We start from the raw sequence: 18,926 nt of genomic DNA on the forward strand, positions 1-18,926 counted from the left end.
AAGTAACTGTAGAGCAAATGCTATTTTCTATCCTGTCAAAAAAGCAGCCTAGACTTTTGCCACCTGGCTCACTTCGGTCCTTGAGAGTAAGTGGACACAAAGCAGACCAAATAACATTTTTTAAAAAGTTTTATTTTTAAAAAGTCACCATGAAGAGTCCTTCAGCTTGAATAATAATATTTGCATAAATAGCAGAAGATTAGCTGAAACATAAGATTGGATAAAGCATTGGATATGCAAATATTAGCACAGTCCTTGAAATCCATTTAGTGTAGGCCTTAATTTCTTCCAGCAAGCATAAATCAAAGAGAAGTTACAACATTTCAGGTAGGTTCAGAATAGAATAGCAACTCTAGCCTCATAGTAAGTTTTTAATAAGGATTCATCAATCACGGTCAGGTGAGTCTAATTCAATCAATTAGAGGCTAGATTTTTTCCCCCAAAGGCCTGTTTTAAAATGGTTCCTTTTCACAATCTGAGCAACTTGACCAAAGTTCTGGCAGTGATTTAATTTCTTGACATATCTATTACATTTTTAGCATGCCGTTCCCACCAAGAAGTTTATGGCAGTATCAATGGTATACCATTCTTCCATTTTTAGACTCATTACAGACTTATGACGCTGAGAAAGAGTCACTGGCATACGGTCAGACACGGCAAATCTTAGTGGTAAAGTGGGGATCTGATCTTTAGTGTCACCAGATTTAATCCAATGCTAACCACTCTTTTAGACTGGCTGTCAAGAGTTATCTCTGGGGAAGATTTTTTTTTATGCTCAGACTTTGGAACTTTGTGTATTGCTATGACTCACTGAGACAGTGGCAATTTCACTGAAAACTCATGAATCTAGATTTACCCCAGTGGAATTTAAGTTAACTGAACACAAGATTTTTCCCCTTTATGTGCTAGTTCAAAAATATTTTATACTTCCTAAGCTTTGAAGATAAAAAAAAGACTTAGATATAATACAGCTAGCTAAAGAAACTTTTTTCTGATGCCTTCTATGTACTATTGACTAGAGATAATATCTAACTTATGGTAGGAAACAAAAAAGAGAGAGCAATGTTCACATTATTTCTGAAGAACTGATCTGCACAACTGAGTATCTTATTTTAGAATACATCAGAGGCCCTTGACAGCCAGCAGAGCAAAATCTCTGTGTAATCATGCAGCATTTTCTGCAATCTCTGGAGAATTTGGATATCCATCAGATGCTGAACAAAATAAAAACACACTCTGATATTTCAATAGAAAAGAAAAAAAGAATGCCCTTAACCTCTTGTCCTTTTGCTGTGGAACCCAATTAATTTATATCTAAGGAAATAGTAGAAATTATATTATATTATATATATGTTGGTTTGTATTATGTGAGATCTACTTAAGTGGTACTGAATTTAAGAATATAAGAAGACCCTGCAGGACCAGAGAGGATCTAATCCAGCATGCTAGCTCACACAGTTGCCAATTAGATGCCCAGAAAGCCACTAAATGGGGCACAGAAGTGCAGATTTTCCCCTGATGTTGCCCCCTAGGTATATTGTCTCCGAATATGGAAGTTTCCTTTAGTCACTATGGCCTGTAGCCACTAATCGACCTGTCCTCCATGAAGCTGTTAAATCCGTTTTTAAAGCCATTATGCTCATGGCCCATCACTTTGTCCCCCAGGTATTCAACAATTTAATTATTCGCTGAATAAAGATTTCCTTTTGTCCATCAACTCCACTGGGTGCTCTTAAGTTCCAGCATTATTTTCATCCTATTGCAAGAGCTGTCCATTTATTGTCACTCTTTGCTGCCTGTTGCTTAAGCAATTTTTCATCCATAAGAGGACTTGACTTCTTAACATAAATGTAAAGGATTCAATGGTGTTGATGGTGAAGTAACCTTGAGTGCATTCCACAGCCCGGGCGATGGGCCAGATGCATCGGCGGAGACTTTATCTTTGCGCGGGAGATGAAGTCTAAGCCCAATGCTCCTATGGGGAAGCGCAGGTGGAAGGGGATGGGGCAAGACTGGTATTATAACCCAGCGGTGCTTCTGGCGGGAAGTGTCATTCCTGCTTACCGCGGTACTTTCTGAGCTTCTTAAGATGTCTTCTAATAAATGGACTTTTACTTCCCTAAAGCCTTTTATTTCATACGGCTTCCTATGGAATTCCTTACATTGTGGGTGGTAGGAATCCTCAATTCATCTTTATATATTCTTGTGCAGTGGACCTTCCTTTGGTTCTCTATGCATGGAGAGGCTTCGAATCGTTACATTGGCGAAGCTAAAGCGGTAGCTCCCCTGCAAAGAGTGGGCTCCCACCTTCCCTTCTTGGATCTTGTAGAACCGGGTAGGAGAACGTATTGGCCTCGCTTGGTGGCTCTTTCCCGGCCCTCAGATTATCAGCAATGAAGTCTTCCTTTTCAATCTGCTGGAACGCAGGTATTTGACGCGTATCACGACTCCATGTGGGACTCTATGGCGAGTCGTTTGGGCTGCTTCGGTCCATGGATCGCACTTCGTGGATCGGATCTCTACCCGCTGCGGTGGATTACAAACCTCAGTGATGCAACTCTGTCATGGAGGAGGACGGGCTTCGACTCACCTTTCGATAAGCGCAAAACTCCAGGAATCCATTGAACGCATTCCTGACTTCAGATTTTGGTGATGCTCCCAAGGAACCACCGTGGCACAGCATCTGGGGCCTGGCCGTCCTAAAGTGACACCGACTCCAACTCTGAATTGAGAGGTATCTCGTATCGCCTTCCCCTAATCGGACTTCCCCTATCCTCGGTCCGGGCGCATCGCACCTGAGGTGTTCTTCGGGAGCCATCACTGTGGCTACGGTGCGCTACGGTGTCTCCGGTTTTGGCTTCCGCTTCCTGATGACTTAAGAGTCTTCGAGGAAAGCTCTGCATTCCCAAGCCTCGGACCGTTTCTCTTCCCATCGAGAAGACTGGGATGAGGGGTAGCGGGGCGATTACTCGAGATGCTCTGCCGCATGGAACTCGCGGAACGCCAGCCATGGGAGGAGGAACGGGCACAGTTGCAGCAAGAGCCGAAAAACCTGCAGAGGGACCGCGAATAATCAAAGTAACGCAAAGAAGAAGTTCCAGCTCGAAGTTGGACTGCGCTAAAGACGCTACCTTAACGATAATAATATGCTCCAGAATCTCAAGTCAGTTCCATGATAAAGTCTTGGAACAGTCCAGACTGGATTTACACAACGCAAATGCTGTAAGCTGCTTCAGGCTCTGGCGACGCATCTGTGCTTAGTCTCACTCGAAGTTCCCTTAAACGGGATCTAATCCGGCTAAATTGGAACGGTGAAAGCTGCTTTGCATGCCACTCCAGGATGCACTTGACCTCGCGAAGGAGAGGGAGCTGGCTGCGCTTTTGGAGAGGGAACCAAGGAGGCAGCAGACCAGGTAAGCCCTTCGCTGGAGAGTCTATCCGGCTGTTACTGATCAGGCCGGTGCCAGGGGTCGCTACGATCTGGGTCCTAAGCCACCCAAACGCCAGCTGCACCGCCTTGAAGCGCTCGACTCCGCCCCCCTCCCAGATGCATAACAGCTGCCTGCCCAACCTTGCTCAACCCGGGCGTTAAACCACCTTCCCAGCAATTTTCTTTAAGACGCCGTCAACGTGGGCTACTACCGCCCCCCCGACACAGCCCGCTTGTTGATGGGACCGCTTCCAAACTTCCTACTTCCATTTCCTTTGCAACTCAATGCCCACTTGAAGATCTATGATGATCTGTTCCCGGTCTGAACGCTGAAATATTTCGGACATCGGGTTCAGTCCTGGATGGGGCATGTTTCACTGGTTCGCGCGATCGTTTTGATTTGCAAGGGATGAGGGACTCGTGATAGTGCCCGCGAGATTCCTCCAAGCTTTGCGATGCTTTTCAAGATCCAGGCGCCGGTGAATGAAGCTATCCGGCACGAATAAAATCCATTCCGCAGCAAGGCAAATCACCGCTTTTGCCAGGTGAATTTTATCCGTGGAATTTTCGTATGCGTTGCTCGACTTCCTCCTGAGTGGCCTGAACGCATGAAATGCGAATACTTCCTGGATGCTGTGGATAGCAACCATACGGAAACGGTGTTTTAATTCGTGGTTCCTCGTACCAGTCGCAGGACTGGATCCAGTTGTGGGGTCCCCTAAGTGGCGCCTCGCTGGAATATCGCCGGCCAGGGAGGCCTCTACCTCTAAAAACTACTACTGTGTCCAATGCCAAATCAAGCCCAGTCAGCTCCTCATCAAAACTAATTCCTCTTGAACTGGCACGCCACTCTTGGCTGTGTTCCTTAATCATGGAGGGCCAGGTCATCTTAGCCGCCAACTGTCCCAAGAAGCAAAACTAACTACCTTCCATAACTCCTCGCCAAGCGATTCGTCGGGTTAAGCTTTCACCACGCATCAGGGGTCGCCTTCCCACTGGCTCGCCTAAAGCGTGACCGGTATGGGCGCACGGTAGAGGAGGGAAGCAGCCTGTTTTGCCTTCAGAAATCTCATGGACATGGGCCCAATTCATGACGGAAGGGTGAGCGGCAAGGCAGCCCTAATACTGTTCGCCACTTCTTGGCCAACTGGCTCAAGAACACTCGCATTATAGCCTTCGGTTCCTTTGTGGATTCCGCTGCCTCCTAACTGCCTTTAATGCGCCCCAGGTGGCAGAGGAGCTTGTATCTTAGATCGGAATCTCTCTGGTTAAGCCTTATACCATTAATTCCAGGATGGACGGCAGCCCTCCGGAAACGACATGCTGACCGCCCAGTACATAAACACAGCCAGCTCCTCTCCGCATCTCGGATCATTGGGAGAAAATTAGTTTCATTTCTACCTTGGCGCCAGTGGCCAAACACGACTCCATAGTGGGTCTTTGGCCTTTGGTTATTGTTGGCATGAACCAAAAATTCATTTGGAAAGAAAGGGATCCTAGAATTCTTTACTGGACCTCCCTGTGGTGAACATTACATGAATCGTGGGAAGAAAACCTAACGCTCTGACATTTGGCACACCCCTTCTGGCCTTCCCAGGTGCGAATGCTCCCCGATTTTATTGGCATCCCACTCCTGCGCATATCAGGATCTTAGCCAGAGTTTTTCAGGAGCAGGAATGCGATCAGCCAAGCAATTCCCACAGAGACACTGACTGTAAAATTGTCAAGCACAACTAGGGGCACAAATCTACCCAAGGGTAGAATCTACCGCGATGAGTCTCAATGAGGAGAAGGAACTTCAAGGTACTTTCTATAGATAAGAACCTGTCAGGTTCTGGATATTAATGCAAGGGCTACTAAACACACCACACACGCTTCGCTCCTGCTTTAATTTGTCAAAAAGAAAGATGGGTCTTACGGGTTTTCTGTACAGATTATTCTCGAGGTTCCAATGCGGTCTCCCCTGTCCAATAAAATATCCTTTATTGCCTTTGATCAATGGACCTTTTTAGGATGCAGCACCTCGCAAGCGGGGACGCATTTTTACTAAATCGGACTTGAGGAGAAGCTTCTACTAAGGAGTCATCAGAATTGCTGAAGGATATGAAATCACCTCCGACTGCGCTTTTAACACAAAGTTTGACACCTTGAACATTTTAATAATGCCATCTGGGTTATAAGTGGGCCCCCGGAGCTTTTCATGGCCCTTATCAACGAAAGCCTCCCATGATTTACAATGTACAAGGGAGTGGCTGTATAATTTCTAGATGACGCTTTTAATTTACTCACAAACTATAGGAAGAGCATGAAATATTGGTCTCTGAGATGCGTATTGGAAACGCTTCTTGCCACTTGGATGTCAACTCTCTTTGCCAAACTCTCCAAAATGCTGTTTTCACTCAGACTTCCATTGACTATCATTTGTTAATGGATCTCGCCTCGAGGGCTTAACAATGGATCCTAAGCTAAAAAATTCGGAAGCAGTCCTCCAAATGGCCTGCTCCCCTCACCAACCGCAAGTAAAAGAACTCCAATCGTTTCTGGGTTTTACTAGGCCCCATCGTGGATTTTATACCCCACCTTGTTGAACTCGGGATTCTTCCTCCTCTACAGACCTCTCCTCTACGCATCTAAAGGTAAAGATCCACTGTCCGCCAAGCCCGGGCCCCCTTTCTGAATATTGTCTGAGAAATGCTCGGGAAACAGCCTTCAACTATTAAATTCACCCGCATTTAATTCAACCTATCCTAAAGCACTTCTGACCCGATCTCCCAGCTTGTGGTTCACGTGGACGCCTTCGACAAAGCGACTGGGGCAGCCCTGCTGTGCAGAAAAATATAAAGTGATGGTAGGATCATTCCGTGGTGCTTTATATTTGTCTAAAAAAATCCCTTCTGGTGCCGAATCCTCAATCTGGACTGTGGAGACAAGGAGACCGCGCTTACATCAAAGCAGCACTCTCCACTCTGGCTACTACTGGCTGAGGGGGGGCTAAGCACCCTCTTTCAAGCTCTTGGTCGGATCATAAAACCTGGCGGAGCTCTTTCCACCCCCCCCCTCAAGATGTCCGCAAACAACTCTCGCAATGGGCCGCATTTCTTTCGCTTCTCTTTACTGTTCATTTTTTCCCTTGGAAGCACCAACAACTGGCTTGACGCTGGGCCTCGCTACTTCTTACCAGGAGGGGTGGGGCTGCCTTACTTGTGACATTCCACGTGACTCGTTCTTACCCTCCCAAAGTTAGTTGGCTGTCACCGATCTCGAACGGGCCCATTCTCCTCCACCCCCCCTGCTCCCAGTCTCGCTCTCCTTCCCGCGGAATTGGAGGAGTGCTGGCTGCATGGAGCCTCCCAGCGCCGGGTTGAGACTCCCACCATTGCGCTTTGAGAATCGAGTTTGGCGGAGGGGGGTATCGTTGGTAATGCATCTCTCCCTCGCAAGCAAGTTCTTGAAGCTTGGCGCACGATGCCCGCTCTCGGGCTGGACATTTTGCTTTTGAAAATCCCCTGTAATTCTAGTCTACCGCAGTTCTGGGTGGGCGCTGCACGCGCAGACATTGAGGCATTACATTAAAGGCTTTTCGCTCGGGTTTGTGCAGAAGCCAAAACTATCCCGGAAAGCCTTTCTCCCATGGACTATTGAAACTCTCCCGTAAGCTTCCCGCTCTTGGGAAGTCATCTCCATGGATTTTCATAGATTTGCCAGACGGTCTGTAAAAGTCATGGCAATAATGGGTTTCATGGGTGGTGGTAGACTTACCTCTCTAAGCCAAAGCCCCATTTTATTCCATGCATGCTTCCATCCCTCTCCGCTTCCTAAGTTGCACGGCTGTTTATTCAACATGTTTACTGCCTCCATTCCGCCTCTCAAGTATAGTGGTTCTCATCAAGGCCCACCCAATTCATCTCAAAGTTCTGGAAAGTTTTTAGTTGTTAGTCATGCCTGGCCAATGCCGCCGCTTTACCATCGCTCAAAGTGACGGGCGAAGTCGGAGAGAATCTTAACAGAACTCCTTTAGGAGCAGTATTTACGCTTGTTACAATCTCAATCTACCACTTCAAGACAATTGGTGGCGAGCTTATTCCGGCTTTTATGAGTACGCCTCTACAACATAATGCGGGTTCATAGTAGTACAAAAGAAAACCTCCCCTTTGAAATTAGTATCTGGTCAGCTTCCTTCCGCCATTGCTGTTACAAACTACCTCGCGAGCTGCTTTGGACCCCCCAGAATTTCATAACAATGGGATTTCATCCAGTCGAGGGATGGGAAGTTTCGGTCCATGACCGCTTCTGCAAATAAGCTAAAGTTGGGACTCCTAAAAACTGCAGGCTGATAAACACCGGCCGGATTTCCTCTGGGCGTGGGCTCCTGGGTAGTATTTGGTCTACAAAAAAATCTCAGGGACGTGTATAAATATTCCAAAACTTGGTGCAAGAGATTTGTGGGACCTTTCTTTCAGATTACTACAAGTGATTAATGAATGTCACTGCCTCAGCTTAGGATTTTCCTGGCTCTGAACTTCTCTTGTGGGGGTACAACATCCATCCTAGTCTTCCAGTTCCAGCTTGCTCAAGGAGGTTCCTTTCACCTTCGCAGGATGTTAGTAATTTACCTACCGGAGAGGTTCCCACCGATCATTATTGATGGCCATAAGCACTACGGAATTTCGACGCTTTCTATCCTGACTCTTCGCCTTTAATCGCGGAACGCCATACATATTTTAGTTTCTTGGGTGGGATATCTCCTCTGGGTATGGAATCAATGGGTTCTATTCCGAAAACATTGAAGCTTTTCCCTACCTCTTTATTATTAAGCTGCTTTCCTAATCAAGGCTACTTTCTCAAGCATTGCAAAACCTGGGAAGGGGGAAGTGGGTCTCTTTAGGGGCAGGCAGAGTGTGTAAAGGATTCAATGGTGTTGATGTAGTGAAGCTAACCTTGAGTGCATGGTCCCACAGTCCGGGCGATGGGCCAGATGCACTCGTATGAGATTCTTTATCTTATGCGCTGAGATGAAGCCCCTCTGTTCCTAAGGGAAGCAGGGAAGGGGATGGATGGGTGACTGGTATTATAACCTGGTGCTTCTGATGGAAGTGTCATTCCCCAGCATTACTGCATGCAAGTCTTCTGAGCTTTCTAAGATGTCTTAATAAATGGACTTTTACTCCCAAAGCCTTTTATTTCTGCGTCTATGGAATTCCTTACAGTTCACTGTCAAGCTTTCTCAGGAGTCTTTGGTGGACTAAGCTGTGCTGTCTTCATGCCACTGCCACAAATTTCCGGCAATGGCTGGTACTAGTATGAAGGCTCTCCATATCAACAGGCCAATCAATTAAATGATAGTATTCTTTTATGCTACCATTTCCTATTGAGTTCAGATATTGTTCCCAACAAATATATGTGGCTCATACACTGTTTCTATGATAGCTGCCAATGACATGCAAGGTACTTTTTTATTTGGTTATATACGTGAGACTAAATTTAGTACCTTTAGTATTTATAGTTATTAGTATTAAAATTATCAAAAATTTAGGATTTCTTTATTGGTTATTGATAACCAAACGTCAATTCTAACTATTCTTGTATTTCTAGTAGTCTAGACACCTTATAGCACTTTTTTTAAAAGTCCAGTATTTAAACAAAGGATTCTTATGTTTCTTGTGAGTATTACGCTAGTAGCCTAGTTGACTTCAATGTTTGAACTATTATAAGTGTTACTTACAGAAACCAGAAAATGGGGATGCTGTGCATTGTCTCATATTCCTTTCACAGATGATATACTTGTGAGTGCACCTCACTCAATTATTCATATCCATGCAATTGCCACAAAGAATGAAAAATGTTTTGAGTTTCAGAAAACATGAGTAGGTATGGAAGCGTGACCTGTGCCTTTCAGCACAATACAACTCAGGACTACATTTCTGGGGAAGGTGGTATAGAAATGTATTTTTTTAATTAATATATGGTGTTTGATACATGCAAGTTCACTTGTTTTTGCAAATAAGAAATAATGACCAGGTCTGTGAGAATTTACCCATGGTGACAGTTCACCAAGGAAGCACAAAGATGGATATGGGAGTAGCAGAAACATCAGACTAGTTCCAGAACTTAGACTCAGAGGTAGTAACTTCTAGCAGGAAGGTAGACATGAAGTATGTAGAGGTACAGATTCCTTCCTTGAGTCTTTTAGAATTTATCATTTGCCAAAAAAGACAGAAAAGGAAAAACAGAGAATCTGCAGGAATTAGTACTCAGTCCAAAGGGTTCAGAATTTAGTCTCCTAGAATATGCTGAAGGAAATTAACAGGGGTGAAAACAGGGAACAGGCTCCTAGCTGGCTAAATAATTGAATATTGGCTGAATGTGTTTTCCTCTGCTCACAGGTATTTAAGACCTGGTAATGCCCAAAGGTGTAAGCTGAAGGGCATTTGCCTTTATAGGGCACAGCCTGAGGGTCGTAACCTATAGCTGAGTGGAAGATTCAGCACAGAGAACAAAAAGACCTGCTCTTTATTCAGAAACCTTTTCTTTTCCAATTGTATTTTTTCCTGTATTGTAAGTTGCTTTGTATTCCAACTTTTTTCAATGGGGATAAAAGTGGGATACAAATAAATAAATAGTGATATATTAAGCAAATTGAACTGCTGTTACAGATTAAATAAGTTCAAAAAACTATCTATACTCATACAGAATCACTTTACAGAGCTTCTCTTGAAGTATGAGTCTCAGGGGTATCTATTTCTATGAAAACACATAAACTGCTCCCTCCTCTTTGGAGCAGTGTGTTAGAAGGAGTCACTTGCCATGTTATGTATCATTGTATATGCATATCATTATATCCTTGTGTAGAGTTCTTATGTTACAGTATTCACAGAAAAGCTTCACCTCAGAAAGTAAGACTTAGAGAAAAATAGCCACTTGTGTAGAATCTTTCTTGGAGGTCCAGTCTGCAACACACCTTATCTTTCAGTTATGCTATTATTTTCTTTAAATATGGCAAAAACGACATTGATCCTGGTCCACACATTTTAAGCCACTCCCCTGCAAATACTGAAAGAGATATGAATCAGGAAGAAGAGAAGTCTGGATATCTTGCTCTGAAGTACCTGAACAAGCCTTTGCATGCAACTGAAAAGCAACTGGACTTGGGAGAGGGAAGGCTGACAGCTGCACCATACACCTGTTATCTGAGCCATCATGCCTGTCTACCTTTCTATGTGCATGCAATAGCCAGTGACAAGGAAAAGCAGTTACTTAAAACAAATCTGTTTAGAGCTAAAAATAACAGCTGAACCACAGCAAATGTTATCTGTATACTTATCTCCCTGAGTCATCTAAATAATTAAGCTTTTAACTGCAGTGCGTACAATAAATATTGTTGTCTCATCTTCTTAGTTCTCTTTTAAATTTTATACTCTATTTCCTCTATAGATATCAGGAAGGCATTCTTGGCAAAAAGTTGCACTCATCCTCAATGTGTTTATGAAACACAGTGACAGAGGACGAAAGAACCTGTTTCAAAGGACATCACAATCACTTCCCTGTGAAAAATACAATGAATCAAGATAACTTAATGAGAACTTTATGACTACCTGTAACAGCTGGAATAACATGTTTCATTCTGAAACCTCAGGCTCTTTTTTTATGACCCTAGTTTCAGTAACAAGTGGTGCATTTGAAAACACATTAAACTGACCTTAAACCACTTTCTTCAAAAACTGTGGAAGTCATAATACCCTTCCTCCTTCCAGTGACCTCAGTTATTTCATTCTAGACTAGAATACCCTTGATTCTTACAATCTCTGCTTTTTTATCTGACTTACAATGGCTGGTACTGCTTAAATTGAAGAATGAAAGGTATAATTGAAATAATGAACAATTTAAAGATATTAAAAAAATTGAAATAGCAACAGCCTCCTAATAATATTTCTCATGAACCATGTTTAGACTTCTACCAGGTATCATTTGCCAGCAAGAGAAGGAGAAGTTAAAGTTTTAGGTTCCTGCCTTTATCTTCATGTCTTCTTTGCAACCCTTGCTCCTTGTGATCCTGGGTTTTTAAATATTGGCCTTTCACTTAATGCATGATGTGTGAATTAAAATAAAGTACATGTGAAGGCCTCTTCAAAAGAGCTTTGATCCCTGAATTAGAAGTCTGCAACCCTCATTTTAATATTATTTTCTTTCTGGCTAGAAGCAGTGATGTTATTATACAGTTCCCTCCCACTGCTGCTGCTAGGGCCAGCATGACTCCAAGTCTCTGCTGCAAGGCCCACCAAGCCGTTCCCCTCTTCAACCATTGACCATGAACCCTACACAGCTTGCCAAGGCTTGACCCTCCCCATCAACTGATACTGGCAAGCCCTGCACAACTCCCAGCCTCTGCCACCAGGGCTTGTTTCCCCTGCCCCGACTCATGACCAACCGACCCTGGGGAGCACTGTGTAACTCCCAGCCTCAGCTCTTGGGCCTGCTGAGGCTCTCCCCTGTTGACAGTGACCCTGGTTTGGCTCCTGGGTGATAGTCCTGCTTAGGTTTGTCCCTCCCTCTTCAAGACCTACTTTCGTGACCCCTGCACAATTCCTGGTTTCCAATATCAGGCCTGCTGAAATTCGGCCACAACCACCTGCTGATGGCACCAGGCCCACCAAGGCTTGTTTCCCTGGGCCCCAAAACAAGTACCACTGCACAGCTTCTCACCTCAGCTGCTGGGTCACTGAGGCTTCTATCCCCAGCCACTGACAGTGACAGCAAGCCTCTTCAGGGCCTTCGAGGCTCATTCTCTCTCCCCCTCCAGTGACAGTCATGGCTTCCTGCTGCCTTCCAACATCCATCAGAGGGAGGAGCACTGTCTGCACATGTGTAGGTATTTTTGTTTGGGAGGGATATGAACCGCCTGTTTTTTGACATTTTTCTGAAACCGGGAGCCGTCCACACTTATAGAACTATTGCTTTTTAAAATCATTTTAGGCCTCCCTCCAATTTTTTTTAAAGATTTCTCATTTTTCTGCAAACTGGAGGTATTTTTTCAGTTTTGTGGAAAGATCTGGCTTGCCTATTCACTGCTTCAGTCACCAGATTTAAGTATCCTCACATTTGTCGAATCACTAGTAGAATGTAGATGATAATTATGGCTGTTGAAAAGAAAATAGTTACAGTTTAACAGAGTAAAGTCACAGTTACAGGTTTGGATTCAGTACAGTGTTTCCAGGTATTGAAGAATTTCCATTTTCAGAGCTCAACTTACTTAACTCTCCCCTCCTGTGCAGTTCTAAATGTTCTCTGAAATGCGAGCAGGGCCAAGAGAAATCAGTCTGACTCTAGCTGGATCCAGAAGAAATGCAAAAGAAGGAAAATATACACCGGAGACACTACTTCTAGCAGGAAGAGCAGGCTGATATAAGAGTGGGGAAGGGACCAATCATGTAGGAAGAACTAAGGCAAGAGGCTAGAGAAGTAGCTTGAGGCTGAGGAGGGCTAGTCCAAGCTTCAACTCAAACACAAGTTTTCTGATTTAAGACTTTTCACAGCTGGTTAGCTTTGTTATTGAGATCAGGATGGATAAAATTGAACTGCAGAAAAAAAACCTCATATAGCTGAGGACAATTTTTACTATGTTGCTTCTCATTCCTCAACAGTCACAAGCCCTTGCCTTTCCTCTCATTACATGACTCCCTTGTAGCTACTACTCCTTTTCCTTCCCACCTCAACAACTGGCCTATTTGAAATCACATGCTTCAGTAATCAATACTACATGTTCCATATGGCCTAAAAGGAAACCTGTGTCTTAATTAGATGATTTGTTCAACCATTTTATTAATATTTCAAATTTATTATATTAGATCAAATGTCTTGCCAGCCAAACACTGGGATCTAGCCAGCTTTTCAGCTCAGTTTTGCCTCATTTTCCTCCCTTGTGGTTTTAGTCCATACAGTAAGGTGATCAGATGGTCACCTTTGTGATCCGGGACGGGGAAGCGGCCGCAAGAGGCTAAGAAGCGCACTTGCTTTAAGCGACAGCTTGCCGTTTGCCGCTCTGTTACGGCGGCGGCAAACGGCAAGTTCTGCAGAAGGTCAGGGCGCTTCCTGCGTCGGAAGCTTCCGAGGCTGCTGCCGCGACTGCCTCATGCTCTCCAGAAGGCAGTGCAGTGAGCTCTCCTGAAAATCGGGACGGTTTTGTGAGAACCCGCGGGACGCGGGACAAATTGTTTAAAGGCGTGACGGTCCCGCCAAAAGCGGGACATCTGGTCAGCCTACCATACAGCCCCATGATCCCAGCACAGACTTTCTAGGCTTTTTTTACCAGCAGGAGTGCTGGTAGAATTGCTGAATGAGTAAAAAACTGTAAATGGGTAGGTTATAAAGTTGAATACAAGGAAAGCATTACAACACACACTGGAATTCCAAATCTAATTGAAAAGACAGAACTACAGAAACACTCTTCATCCGTTGCTGTATGTGGCACATAAAATCAACATATGGTCCAAAAACTAATCAAATGTGTGGGGCTTATGCAGTGGTGGTGTTCAAATAATTTAACAACCAGTTCCGGTGGTGGGATTCAAATATTTAACAACTGGTTGTTTACAAACACCATTTTAACAACCGTTTCCGCAGAAGTGGTACGAACCTGCTGAATCCCACCACTGGGTTTATGTAGATATGCAGATGTCTGTAATAGGCAGTTATCAGTAGACCTCAACTTACAGGCTAAATAGAAAGATGAACTAGTCCAACCTGTGTTATATAGAACATTACTACAGCAAGTGCATTAAGAGTGCATGTTGGAATAAAATGTCTTATCTACCAAAACTGTGTTAAACAATTACAGTTTAATGCACAGATCATTAGTATTGCAGTACCTGAATTTAAACATATTTTGTCCTGGTGATGTAACTGTTTCTGGGCCATATTAACAATATCCACCCAAACGTCCAATTTACTATGGAAAAAGAAAACGAGGGAAAACTACCATTTCTATATGTCTTAGTCAGCTGCAAACCAAACCAACAATTGGGCCACACAGTATACAGAACACACACACACACTACACACACTGATAGATACCTACATAAAAACTCCAATCATCACCCAGGACAGAAAAGGAGAACGATAAAAACTTTGGTAGATCGTGCAAAAACAATCTGTGAACCCCACCTCCTTAAAGACAAACTGAATCACCTAAACTGGGCTCGACAGGCTAAAGGTTACATCAGAGGAGCTGCAAGACCAAGAACAAACCACTAGAAAGAAGACAAACAGCCACCCAGAGGGAAAACATTCTTACCATACATCAAGGGAATCACTGATCGTATAGGGAAACTGATGAAGAAACATAACCTTGAAACAATCTACAGACCCACTAATAAAATTCAACAAATGCTATGTTCAACAAAGGATAAGAAGGATCCTCTAATTTCTGCAGGAGTGTACCGTGCAGCTGTGGACAAGTCTACGCAGGGACCACCAAACACAGTGTCCAGACACGAATCAAAGAACATGAAAGGCACTCTCGCAGCAATTAATTCAGCCAGAAAATTACAAGTAATAGATGGTGAACACATAAAACCGGCCAAGCACACAATATTATTTGAAAACACAGAAATTCTGGACCACTCTGACAACCACTATATCAGACTACACAGAGAAGCCACTGAAATCCACAAGCATATTGACAATTTCAACAGCAAGGAAGAAACCATGAACATGAACAAAATATGGCTAGAATCAAGACAGTGAGTAATGAACACCACCCAGACAAAGGATGTCTCCAGGCAGTAAGCAGTCAAAGGGCTGGTGAACACCACCCAGAAGATCACCCACCACTCTAGGCAGTAAACAATCAAAGGAATCAAAAGGCCAGGCTACTACAATGCAGAAGCCCACACTAACTGATTATGCTATCTTTATGGTTACTCACATGCTAAATGGATGGATCCCACCCAACACATGCAAATCAAGTTTGCTAACTGCACTTTACGCTTGTTAACAGGCAAATGGTTCTTTCTCCCACCCTGGACATTCCACAAGTATATATACTCCACTTGCTTTACTCCCATCGGATCCTCTGAAGATGCCAGCCACAGACGCAGGTGAAACGTCAGGAGAAAATGCTACTAGAACACGGCCATACAGCCTGGAAACCACACAACACCCCAGTGATTCCGACTGTGAAAGCCTTCGACAAACAAGCTGTTTCTTGTTTGGTCCCTGAACATTTTTTCAGCTGCTGAGGAATATATTTTCTGTCACAATGAAATAGTAACCACAGGTTTATGCATACTTGGCCAAGTAATTCTGTTAGATTTATCATCAAGTAAACTGGCATAGGATAGGGCTATCAATCCTACAAAGGCCTATGGCAGTGCTTAAGGTAACTGCTCTTAGCAGTTTGGTTAATCAGCAGTATTTTGTTCTGTACATAAATAAAAGTGAGCAAACACAGTTCTGGTACTTCAAATAGGATCAGCTAACAAATTATACAGTACATATACAACTGCTTACTCTTATTATTAAAACAATAATTCATAATAGAATAGCTTACCATTATACAAAACATTTTACATTGCTTCTCACTTTAAAACAATTGCAGTTTTATGTTCAAAATGCAAAACTGAGAAAAGCATCTAGTATGAGGCTTGTTCTGATCATAGGAATGATGCCAGGACCACAAATTCATTAGACACCAGCAAGGATTCTATCCAGTTGTTTACCACTCTTCATATTTTAAACTCTTTACATGTTGGGTTTAATAGTCAAATGTTGCTTCATATTTGGGTATGTTTTAGGTAAAATGTTGAAAAAGTAAGATTACTGTTCCCACAGAGCCTTTAACCCCTACAGATTATCAGCTTTTTTGAGGCTGCTTCCCAAAGATCCTAATCCGGATGACAGTCTTCAATTCAACTGTTAATCTTTTTCTTGAGATGGAATTCTTACAGTGCCATCCTAAACAGTGGTATGCTCTTCTCTGTAAATGTGTTTAGGACTGCACCTTTAAAATGTAGATGGCAAAAAGCTATTGGTTGTAACGTTTCATTTACTCTATTTTCATAGATTGAGTTTCCAAATGTATGAATTTACAAAAAGAAAACTTCAATTTCACTCAATAGGAATGCTGCCTGTGATAAAAACTGGTATTGCTGTAATTCCTGAATATCAAATTTTTAACAAATGGAAGTTTTCTGATTCTTTGAGTGTCTTTTAAGGCAACTGTACTTTGGCAAACATAAAGGGAGCAATTTTTCCTCCCCTACCAAAAACCTGACATTTTTTCACATCAACTTACCTGTAATTTTGTGTTACATTTATGTGAAATTTCCAGTACTTAGGATATGATCAAAACAACTGTAGATAGATGTTTAAAATCCTAAACAAAATGTCAGCATTTCAAATGAATGTAATCAGAACACCCACTGTAATTTGTTTGGGCTCCATTTTTTAAGCCACCAATGCAGACAACCAATTGCAATTACTTAATCACACAAGCTCCTAAAGAACTGATTCAGTATGACTGCTGCTTATACTTTCTCTGTTCCATTTTTATAACCGCAAAGGTTGTTTTTATATGCTGTTTTGTACCATCTCCTGCTGCTGAATACTTTAACTTCTTTGTACAGGTTTGTTTTTTACCAGTATGTATTTTTCATTATTACGTTGCGAGCTGCCTTGAACATTTATAATGGAAAATGAGAGCTATAAATGTTTTGAATAAATTCAGTGAATAAATATGAGAGGTTAAGAACAGAACATAGGACATAGTAGCCCTGATGGATCAGACCAGTGATCAATCTAGTCTGGCATCCTGTTCAGCTCAGTGACCAATTGGTTCCCTCGGAAGGCAATCAGAGCACAGTGGCCAAGGCCCTCCTTTGCTATAGCCTCTCAGCACTGGTTTGCTGCTTCTGGATCTGAAGGCTCACTTCAGTCATCGTGGCTGATCATCAGTGCCAGATTTAGATGAAGAGAAGCCCTAGGCTATTCCAATGATGAGGCCACTCCCAAACTCCCACCCTCACGACTAGAGGAAGGTGGAAGAGTGTTTTAAACAAAACACTCAGTTCGGGCCCTGCGGGACCTTGGCGAGTTCCGCAGGGCCTGCAAAACAGAGCTATTCCACCGGGCCTTTGGAGAGGCTGGCCGCGGTTTTATTGCCCCCCACTGAAACATCGGAGTCAAAACTGAGGCTGCCATTCTCCATCCCTTGTTATTTTGGTCGGGCCCACTGTTGATTCCATCTGGGCCCGCCTGCTCCCTCCCTTTTTCTTTTTTCTATTACTCACTTCTCCCTTTTTAGCCTTAGGATCGGGCGCCCGTTTTACTGCTTTATTGGTCTATTGTTTTACTGTTTAAATTGTATATGATTGCTGCTGGATTTTAAATGTGTTAAGTTATGTTGTTGGAGTTGCTGTCGGAGAACAGCCATGTTGGAAGCCGCCTCGAGCCCCTCGGGGAAGAGGCGGCCTATAAGTTTGAAATATAAAATAAAATATAAAATAAAAATAAAACTGAGTACAGCCGAGGACGATGACAGGTGTTTAAAATTCCACAATTCACAATTCCTCCTCTAAAGGACATAAGCTGTTTGGGGGAAAATGTATAAATGTTAAAATTAACACTAAAAATGCTAGCCATAACTGAACTTTGTAAACATAAACTTTGTAAGAATAAGCAAAAATTTGTCAAAAAATATACCTTTTGGCTGGAGGCCCCCTAGATTTTGAGACCTAGGCTTCAGCCAGTCAAGCCTATAAGTAAATCTGGCACTGCTGATCATCATCAATAGAACTCTGTCTACCGTCCTTTCAAAGCGACCTCTGCTCATGGTCATCACAACCTTTCCTAGCAGTGAATTCTATAGTTTAATTAATGAGTATGTTTCTTCGTCTGTTCTGAACTTATTTCCCAGCTATTTCATTGTCTATCCCCAAGTCCTGGTATTATGAGAGAGGGAAAAAACCTCCCACTACTCTCTTTATCCACCCCATGGCTAATTTTATAAACCTCTATCACGTCTCTCCTAGGTCTAATTTTTCTCAGGGTCCTTGCCTGGATGCAAAGTTCCTAATGACTGGATGTTCTGGGTTTTTTTGGGCTGTGTGACCATGGCCAGGTAGTTTTTGCTCATAACATTTTGTCCACATCTGTGGCTGGCATCTTCAGAGGCACATCACAGTAAGATATGTTTTTTTCCCATGGCACAGGGTAGAGTGATTGTGTTGTGGGGTAAATGTTTTGTCCATCTCACAGGTGTTTGTGTGGGGGGAGGGGGGAGCCATATCAACCCACCCTGCTGAATCCTAAGAACCAGAAGCACATCTTGTATCCTACTCTTTGGCTCATCTTATTCGCAAACCCTCAGGAACAAAGACACTGACATGCCTGAATAGAAGTCTACTTTTTTTTTGGGGGGGGGGGGAGGCCTGGTATCCAAATCCAACTAGAATAAACCTCTTTAGTACTCCATGAGTTGAGCCATAGGTCAACTGTAAAAGTT

The 18,926-nt window shown here is 43.3% G+C and overlaps 1 protein-coding gene across 4 annotated transcripts in view; it reads right to left on the reverse strand.

Annotated features, from left to right (window-relative positions):
* Positions 1–18,926, reverse strand: part of AKAP7 (A-kinase anchoring protein 7) — a 155,510-nt gene that overhangs the window by 57,816 nt on the left and 78,768 nt on the right. The gene's annotated exons all lie outside the window — the stretch shown is intronic.

The sequence above is a fragment of the Sphaerodactylus townsendi genome, linkage group LG01, assembly GCF_021028975.2.
Source record: "Sphaerodactylus townsendi isolate TG3544 linkage group LG01, MPM_Stown_v2.3, whole genome shotgun sequence".
NCBI classification, from domain to species: domain Eukaryota; kingdom Metazoa; phylum Chordata; class Lepidosauria; order Squamata; family Sphaerodactylidae; genus Sphaerodactylus; species Sphaerodactylus townsendi.